Source organism: Carassius auratus, unplaced genomic scaffold (genome assembly GCF_003368295.1).
Source record: "Carassius auratus strain Wakin unplaced genomic scaffold, ASM336829v1 scaf_tig00216860, whole genome shotgun sequence".
In the NCBI taxonomy this organism is placed as follows: Eukaryota; Metazoa; Chordata; class Actinopteri; order Cypriniformes; family Cyprinidae; genus Carassius; species Carassius auratus.
Window position 1 is genome coordinate 536,039 of NW_020528772.1, and position 10,458 is coordinate 546,496.

General features: G+C 36.1%; 1 long non-coding RNA gene across 1 annotated transcript; it reads right to left on the reverse strand.

Annotated features, from left to right (window-relative positions):
- Window positions 1–3,519: 3,519 nt before the first annotated feature.
- Window positions 3,520–6,836, reverse strand: LOC113099080 (uncharacterized). Its single transcript, XR_003289288.1, has 3 exons — window positions 6,762–6,836; window positions 6,612–6,670; window positions 3,520–3,797 (listed from the first exon to the last, which is right to left on the reverse strand). It is a non-coding gene; the product is annotated as an uncharacterized LOC113099080 (long non-coding RNA).
- Between the last annotated feature and the right edge of the window lie 3,622 nt (window positions 6,837–10,458).

The window sequence follows — 10,458 nt, forward strand, 5'->3', positions numbered from 1 at the left end:
CTGGACTGTTGTTTTATCACAACTTTAGCTAACCCTAAATTTAGAAGCAGGGTCCAAGTACTTTTGCGTCCGTTCATTGTTAGTTTTTTTTTTTTTTATCTATACAATGTAGCAGGCTAAGCATTTAGTATTGTTAGTTTAATACTGGGTCATTGGAAAATAGGTGTTGGACCGATTGCCAGATGCTTTCTGGGTAGTCGTACGGTGTACTACTGAAGGTATTTGTGTGCATTTTATTGCTTTATTATGTGGGTGTCCTTGTTGGATATTTGCACACCCATCTTGGGCAAGGCACCTGCCGGGTAGCTGTACCACCATTAAGCCACAGCATCTAAAAGGTAAAGGTTTGTTATGGGTAGAACCAGTGTGTTAGCCAGTATGCTTGATTTGAACACATGTAAAATGAGTTTATGTTGTCCTGATAATGCATGGCTGTGTCAATTGTTAACCCTTGATAGAAATGTATTAAATCTACTGTCTGTAACTCTGGCACAAGGGCTCCTTTTCCACTGGTCATCTCGTATGTTACATGGAGGCAGATTGCTCCTGCTGCTTTGCCTTGCCTAAATTAACTGTATTGATAGCTGTGCCTTTTATATTTTCTTTTCTTTTTAGTTATTTTGTTGTGGCCATTGTCTAGTGCCCCTGTCAGATTGTTGTGGTATTGGCTGTTCCAGTAGTATATATAGTCTTAAGATCCTGTCTAGTTCATACATCTTGCTAGTGATAACGACCTCTTTGCCTTCCATCTTGTTTTAGAGTATTAAAGCAGCTGCTTATAGGAGAGGTTCCTGGGTTCATCTTCATGCACTGCACCTCGTATTGTAGTGGTAAACTGCTCCTCACAATATTGATTGAATCACTTGTTTGCAGTGGTTGTGCCTATGTGTGCGTGGTGTGTGTATGCTTTTGACTGTAGGCACCGGAGTTTAGACCACGGCAGGTAACCTATCCCAACAGTGAATTAATATGTCCCTGTTACACTGCTAATTATAGTGTTCCTGGTAGCAGCCAATACCAGTCCTGGTCATCCTCTGTCAGCCAAGTCTTTTGGTTGCAACTACTGTGCCTCTACCATGACTGTGTGGCTCTTTTAATTGTACCATTTACTAATAGTGTCTCATCTTTTTACTGAAAGCACGTCTCTGTTGAGTTCATCTTTTGGTGTATTTCTATGAACCTGCTTGCCTTTGGTTAGGTGTTCAGCAGTTAATAAGCAAAATATATCTTGGTGTGAGAGGCACCAGGTGGCGTAGTCAAAAACAGTTGAGCCTAGATCTGGTTAAAGTTTTCAAAGGGTACAATAACACTTCTGGTTTGCCAGTACGTGGGAAAGTAGACCAAGGGGCCATTGTAACTGTAGAAGAGGCTCCACAATGCTGAACAAACAGCTTTTTAGAGAAAACAGCTTATTTAATGAATCAACAGCCTATCTGCTAATCTTCAACATGTTTTACACTAAACACTTTTGGAATCAAGTATTTTTTTGAGTTTACCATGAAAAAAAATCACTTTTTGCGACAGTTGGGAAATGATACACATTTCTCATTTATTCCTATGGTATCCATACACAGCAATTTAGAGTTGCACAAATCAGACAAATTAAATTACATCAAGGCTTTAATGTGATTGGTTTAGGCACACATGATACAAGTTAGCCATTATGCTTTCTCCAATAGTAAGTAATCCAGACCCTCTCATAAGAAAACCTCTTGAACAAACCTAATGATGTGCACCAAATGAGTTATTGTAGAAATGTAATACTTTAATGGTTGCGGATGAAACGGCTCAACACGAGAGCTAACATACACGTGAAAGAAAACATCATTGGGTTTGAAAGGGTGTCTCAATTAAGTTGTGGAAATAGCAGATGAGCACAGAATGGTAACAAAACTCAGAGATATTTAATCACACAGGTGTAGTAGTAACTCTACTCTAAACTCTACTTGGATTACTGTACAAGAACTCACGTTCCCTTTTTCAAAATATTTAACTTACAAATGTCAGTTAAAATGATCCAGTTGGTTTTAAATGATTCAGTCTGCATCATAAATCTAATAATTGACCTTAAAAAGGGAATTCATGAGCAAAATCTGCTTCATATCATATAACAAAGAGCCAGAGTTTTTTTTTTTTTTTTTTTTTTTTTTTGCCAATACAGCACTGTTAAAAAAATAAAAATTCAGGTAACCAAAAATTTGCATTTAGTTACATGAAGGCTCAAATCAAATATAAATACTGTATATGTTGCAGTATTGTTCAAAAGTTTGGGCCAGTCATTTTAATATAGCCATACACTTATGCACTTCTAGTTTTACAAAAGATTTCCATTTAAATACTGTATTTTTCAACTTTCCATTTAAAGAAAGCATCAGTTTCCACAAAAATCATCATTCAGCACAACTGCACTGAAACAATTAAAGATAAAAATGACTTTACATTTTAGTATATTGTAAAATTATTACCGTATTTAACAGGATTGATCAATAAATACAGCCTTTGTGAGCATAAGAGACTTCCGTCAAAAACCTGGAAAAAGACACCAAGTTTCGTAATGGTAGAGTATATAAATTTTTTTTCTGGACATTGTGTACTTAGTTATGGATGTATAAAAAAAAAAAAACTAAGATTACCAAGTGATTTATAGTTTGAATTTGAAAAAGAAAACACAAACGAGAGAGTTCAATGATAACAATTGAAATAATTGCTCTTTGGAATAATCCAATGAAGAAATGTCAGTGTAATCTCGTTCTGCTCGCTCAAACAGCATATGCTTCTAGCAACACCAAGGTCATGGGTTCGATCCTCAAGGAATGCATGAACAGATAAAATGCATAACTTGAACAGAATGGAAGTCTTTTTGGAAAGTGTCATGTCAAATGTATAAAGTAGATAAGTAGACATGCATTTGTTGTAAGCAAAACTTTACAGCAGGATTCAAATTAAGAGTTTGGTTCCAAAATGCGATAAACACCATTAAAAAAAAAAAAATCCAGCAAAATCAGTATTGTATCTGGTCGGTCTTGACAAGTCATTTTAATTTTAATGTAAAATGTGATATTTGCAGAGTTATTAAGTCATGTTTACTGCCTTATTTTCTAAACCGTGACAAACGGCAGTCTCCCTTTTTTGCAGAATGTGATATATCCACTCAACCAATCACAGCGCACCATTCAACAGACTGTAAACAGTAACAACCAATCACAGTGCACCATTCCACAGACTGTAAACAGTTACAACCAATCACAGTGCACCATTCCATGCACTCGCATTCACGTGTCATTGTTAGTGTTTTTATTAATGCCATTTATGTTTTTGTTAATACAGCACACAGCACTAGTCAACTAAATGAATGTAACATGGCAAAGATGAATGCACTTTTGGAAGTTGAATGTGTTACAGAGAAAACAGAGAAACCTTTAAATGCAAATGTGATTATAAATGTGAGAGAAATGTTTCTCTTAGTGAATCTGAGTAAAATATATCTTTTGAAACTCAAGCTGAAACATGTAAGTGGTTTTTGGTCTTTTCTTCTGGAGAAACTGAGCAGTGCAGAAGCTCAAATCAATGTTTTAAGTTATACAGTATACTTATACTTATAATAGCAGAATCCTCATCACATTTTACCTGTAAGTGTAACAATGGTTAGAATTTTTTATTTTTTTTATTTCTAGTACGAGTGCAAAAGCCAGATGCATTTCTTGCGATCAATAGGCTACATGATTTGTGAGGAAACCGAATCAGTTACAGTGTTCTGTAATGAAACACGTGTAAATCACCTCCGTCACGTCTGATTCCTGTAAGACAAACACAAATGGATAAGATTATTCATATTAAATAAACAAATTAATATTGCACTGAATGGGTGTTTTGTGTTTGTGTGCAGTGGTGGACAGTAACAGAGTAGCTTTACTTCGTTACTGTACTTAAGTACATTTTTCAAGTATCTGTACTTTACTGAAGTAGTTTTATTTTGAGTAACTTTTACTTTTACTTCACTACATTCCAAAGCATAAGATCGTACTTTTAACTTCACTACATTTCATAAAACATATCGTTACTCCCTATAATATATCACGTGCTCCGACACGCAGAAGCGGTGTCTGATTCATCATGAACGAACTGAGTCTTTTCAAAATAAACCTTTAAATCGGATCGCGAATCGCACCAAACGATTCGTTTACGAATTAGAATGATCCGATTGCAGCTGTTCTGGAGTCGACCACTCACTGATTCAAATGAACCGTTTAGTGTGAGTCTACAGAAGTAAGAACCGTGAGATCTTGTGAGCGCGTGCGTCTGATGTTGCTAAAGGTAAGTTATTAATGTCGGAATTTAGGATTAACTATTGTAACTGAAAATCATATTTTTTATTATTTATTTTATATATTTTATTTTGATAATTTAGAATTATTACTGAAATACAACCTTTTTTTGTTTCAAACAGTTCATTGAACAATAATAAATTAAGTACCTGAAGCTGACAATGAAGTAAATGTATAATAATTAGCAAAGATGATTAATTTAGCGCTGTAAACGCGCGTGTGAGGGGCGGAGACGCGCCGCGGAGCGTCAGAGGCGCTTGAGGACCAAACACAGCAGAGCGGTAGGAAACTTCATTCCTCTTATTATTTCTCTTTTACTATAGCGATTTATTTTTAGATACGTGATCTGAGTCTTTTATAGAGTTGTAGAGTTAGAGTTATTAGAGAAATAGAATTATTTTTTACATTCTTTGGTCGAAGTTTTCAGATCGGCGATTCGGAGCCTGTTCGCGACTCCGTTGATTCAGATCGGCACTTCGGAGCATGTTCGCGACTCGGTTGATTCAGATCGGCAATTCGGAGCCTTTATAACCACCTATATATATATATATATATATATATATATATATATATATATATATATATAGATATAGATATAGATATATATAGATAGATAGATAGATATAGATATATAGATATATAGATTACATCTGGGGAGAAAAGAAAGGATGTGATGTTCAGAACATGGTAACTACAGTAATTATCAAAGAGGGGAAGAGATGCACCCCGTTTGGCCAGGGGTGTTTTTACACCGCAGACAAGGTTTGAGAAGGAAAAAAATCATTAAGAAAATATAATTATATTTTCCTTAAGATGTTTCCTATCTGCAGGCCTTATTATCTTGTCATATATAACTGTGGTGTTCTGTAAAACAACAAACTTTAAAATACTTTTTTCTTACTGGTGAAGATCAGATTATCATCTGTTTTCTCTCAGGTACATCACAGTGTAAGCTTCACAGTGAACATTACTCTCATAAGCGTAGTCAATATCAACAACAAAAATATATCTTGACTCCATATAGTGGTTATTTTGGAAAAAGTTATTTTGAGCAGTAGGATTATAAAAAAAAAAAGTGCTAATATAAAATTAAATTAGCCTATATAAAATTGCAAACATCTATCTTTCAGTACTTTTTTACTTAAGTACATACAAAATTGAGTACTTTTGTACTTTCACTTGAGTAAAATTGAAAAAGGAGTACTTTTACTTTTACTGGAGTAGTATTTTATTATTCGTATCTGTACTTTTACTCAAGTACTTGATTTGTGTACTTCGTCCACCACTGTTTGTGTGTAATGTGTAAAAATCGGTGACTTTCTTGAGTTGTTACTTTCTGAATAAGTTATTACTTAATGGCTGCAAAAAAGAAAAAACTAAAATTGAGTATGTTCTTTACAGTATGAATCAGAGGCGTAGGCAGAATTATATGTTTGGTCACATGCCTGGGCAAAAGTGAGTGGGGCTAGTAGCCTAGCTAATCAATATTCAAGGTCATTTCAATCTTAATTTTTTTGTTCCTATTGAAAAATAAACACACAGTAAAACTACGACGTATATAGCCCCCAAAACTACTGTTACTGTATATTTTAAATTTCATTTTTATTATTCTACTTAAATGTAGCTTATTGAAGGCACTGTGTTTCCTCATCATACTTCCTCCAATACATAACTAAAGTTATTTTATTCAGAAAAGTCATGTTTGTGATTGTTGTATAATTAGTTTTTATGAAATTAACAGACCTACATAAAGCATCAGTCACAAAATGTATCTAAAATGATCTTTGTGAGGAGGATTGGCAAGATCTGGTCTTAAATTCTATACAGAACACTACACGACTTTAAACAACACTTTACATTTTGTTTCTTCCACATAGAGTTCTTCTAAAATGTTACTAACAAATTAAGAAAATATATCTGTGAATTATTGGATTGTAGCGGTTAAGGAATCAAAAGATGATAACTGTAATATTATACAACTATTGGAAAAACTGGAATCTGAGGGTGCAAAGAAATCACAATACTAATCAAAAATGTGAAAATTTTGATATATTTACAGTAGGAAATTTTCTGAATATGTTCAAGGAACATGATCTTTACTTAATATCTTAATGATTTTTGGTATAAAAGAAAAAAAAATATAATTTTGACCCATATAATGGATTTTTGGCTATTGCTACAAATATACCCCAGAGACTCAAGACTGCTTCTGTGCTCCAGGGTCACATATACTATTGTTATATGATATATAACATTTTTGATTGGTTATAAATGTAAGACTCTTACTCTCATTAGTCCCATGTGTTTGTAGAGTAATGCAGCAGCTGGAGTCTCGTCTTCATGAACTGTAATGACAGACACGTTCAGTCAAAACATGAAGAATATTGGTGATTCACTATTATTTTTACAGATGTGTGAGCTGTAGATTCACTTGACCTGCATTTCTGTGTTTCCTCCAGATACAAAACAACACAATCACAACTACAATCACCAGAGATCCAGCAGCAGCAGGATAGATCAGCAGTATTAGCAGAGATCCTGAGTGTGATGCTGTCACAGCCAAACACAGACAGTCATTAGTGTGAATGAATATGTCAGACTGATCTACGACAAAAGACAGACTTCAGCTCTGTTGTACCTGAACACATGAGACAGAGTCGAGTGATGTCCAGATGTTGAGTCTGGTTGCTGATGGGATTGTTGAGCACACAGCTGTAGCTGTTTTTATCCTGATATTCCACCTCCAGAGGTAGAGAGAGACTGATGCTGAGATCAGACACACTGATGCTGGACAATAAACTGTTTCCTTTGTACCAGGAGAGAGTCACATGACCCACATTCACCACTGAACACACCAATGAACAATTCTGCTCTGAGGATGAGGAGGATGAAGAGCATTGTGAAGAGTTTCTGCTGATGACAGGAACAGACAGACGAGCTGAAAACATCAGAGAATAAAATAAATGTAACAGTAATTAATTGTCTGTTTCATCAGTCAGTGTTTAATGCTAAATTCATCTTTTTTTTTAATCAAGATTTACAACAGATTCATATTTAATAACATTACATCGTCAGGGAGGATAATAAAAACACTGTTACTTCAGATGATAATCACATCACAACAGAAACTAATGCTGCTGCTGTTTGTTTTATACTTTAATTATTAATTTCTGTGATTAACTTTAGTTTCTTTAACATGTTAAAATTGTGAAAGTAACTCTGTGTAAAATGTTTGGTCCTGTAGAGGTCAGATATAAACCTGCAGCATCTTCAGTGATGTGTGATTCATTACTCACAGAGTCACTGTACACACCTCTACAAGACACACACAGCTGAACGACGGCTATGAAACAATACAGGAAGAGGAACAAATACTTTATCTGACTCTCAAGATGACGTGATGTCAAAAATATTTAGTCTTTCCTCGAAACACTTTTGTCATTTTATGCTATCTGAATGAATGTGTTTAAAGATCTTTAAGAAAAGAAAAGAAAATAAAGGAAATGAAAGGAAAAGAAAAGGATAGAATAGAATAGAATAGAAGAGAAGAGAAGAGAAGAGAAGAGAAGAGAAGAGAAGAGAAGAGAAGAGAAGAGAAGAGAAGAGAAAAGTGATCAAATTCTTTTTCATGCATCTTGCAGCACAAATAACTCAGTAGTAGTGACTCACCATAGACAGTAACATTGAATCTGTTTGTGGTCAGTGTATTTGTGCCTCTGATGGTTATTTTATAAAGTCCAGAGTCTGTGCTTCTGGTGTTAGTGATGGTCAGAGATCCAGTCTGATGATCCAGCTTCAGTCTGTCTCTGAATCTCCCGTCAAGAACATCATCATATGTGGAGAAGTGTTCATCCTCTTGACTGATTACAGCTATACGAGTCTCTGGACGTCCAAATCCCCATGCTATCACATCACGTGTCTCTAGTTCAGAAACACCAGACTCTAGAGTGACTGAATCTCCCTCCGTCACCATCTTCACTACATCTGTATCACCAAATACACCTGAAGAACATTAATATTAAGACTTTAAAAAAGTGTTTGTGATTATCAATAACATCCAAAACAATCATTTGAGCTCCACGCAGCATCATACACACAAAACAGTTTTACTGCAGATGAGAATCACGTCACACTGAAACTAAAGCTGCTGCTGTTTGAGCTTCAGTGATTTATAGAAAGACATTTAGAAAAACAAACAAACACTGAACCTGAAGAAAAGCTAAATTCATAAAAACACTTTTCAAACTCACCAACCAGACGCCACAAACACAAACAGAACCAGAATCTGTCAAACATCTTCAGCTGTTTCAGTTCACAAATATGAAGACAGACTCTTCAGAACTGGTTCAGTAATAAAATGACAGATGAGCTGATGAGAGACTGATCTGTAGTAAAGTCACAAGAAACTCTACTGTCGGCTGAAATAACTGCACAACTAGAAGTGTTAAACCGTGTGAACATCCAGCTCTTTGCTGATTTCACAACATGTTAACTTTGTGGCTTTTAGCTCCAGTAGAGCACAGCTTCCTCTTCAGGTCAGGTTTGTTGTTTTCAACAGAAATAAACTGAATCTTAAGATGATCAGAGTCTAGAGAAGGTGCGAGTGTCTTAAAGCAGTGTTTGATCTGCTCATGAGATCCTGAGAGTGTTTGGCTCTGCTCTCTCCTCTAACTGTCTTCAGCTCGTTTCTTCTTCAGTTCTTATCAAATGTCTCAGTTGTGTCTCCTCTCAGACTGATTTCAGAGTTTCTGGAGTGTCTTTATGGAGCAGGAACAGATCACCTGCTAGAACTGTGTGTAGAAAAGTCTTCTCTGATATTTTCATATCATTAATATTACATAAACACACCTAATGAGTTCAGACATACCAAGATATTGAAATTGTGTGCCAGGAACAAAACGGCTTGAACGTGTCCTCACCTGCACTCAAAGGTAGCCATACATCTGCCATTAAAGCAAAAAGGCTGAGGAAAGCAATGGTAATGTGTGTGAATAGAGTATTAGCAATTAAAGCGCGGTTAGCAGCAACCATGCTAGCCATGCTAACAGGCTATAAGCTAAATATACCTATATACTTTATAGCGGACACTCTTGCAACAATATCATAGTGAGAGAAACATTCAGTTACAATTCTACTCTTTCATCATGTGGCAGAATGATAATGTATAAAAGACAGTAATGTCCAGAGATACAAACTACTTGGTGCTGTTCTCTCTCTCTCTCTCCCTCTCTCCCTCTCTCTCTCCCTCTCTCCCTCTCTCTCTCTCTCTCTCTCTCTCGCTCTCTCTCTCTCTCTCTCAGGTATCATTTTACATTTAATGTTTTACCATTATTCATTATTCATCTTTTTTTTTTTACCAATTTAAGTGTTGACATAACAAAATACTGCTATTAAACCATTTCAATTATACATTATGAGCTAGTCTTGATTCAACACTAAAATTAAAATGCTATCTATTGCAATATGTGACACTGGAGCACAAAACCAGTCTTAAATAGTAGTCATGTAATAGCAATGCTCTGGCACATATTCAGCGACTCTAACTGCACTTATTGTGACGGCTGGTGAAAGGACAGTCTGGAAACAATAGCGAGTTATCAAGGTTTAATGAGATGATGAGATATGATACAAAGACACACAAAGACGATGATGCGGGAACACTCCAGAGGGATGAATAAGGCGGTGAGAAGTCCAGATGGTAATGGGGTGTAGGTGAGGAGTCCGGGTGTTGACGGCGTGAGGCAGCAGGAGAGAGTGGCACAGGAACTGTGGGGAACAGAGCCGAAGGTAAGTGTCCGTGGCTGAGTGATCGTGCGAAGAGTGGACGAGGTTCTGGGGAAACACAGACATCCAAACGCAAACTACACAGAAGCCAGACGGGGGTAAACACAACGACATGAAACAACGATCTCACAAACACAAGACGTGAGACAAGCCATTATATAGGAGATGAGTAATGAGTGGCAGCTGTTGCTGATACAATTAATGGAGACGCCCACAACTAATCAGTGCAGACGCAGAACACACAGAATTCACCACAAAGTGTAAACAACCCGAGATCACGGTTTACCAACCGTGACACTTATTTCCGTCGTTGGTATAAGTAGCAGTGTGTGGTAAGAGACAAGAAATG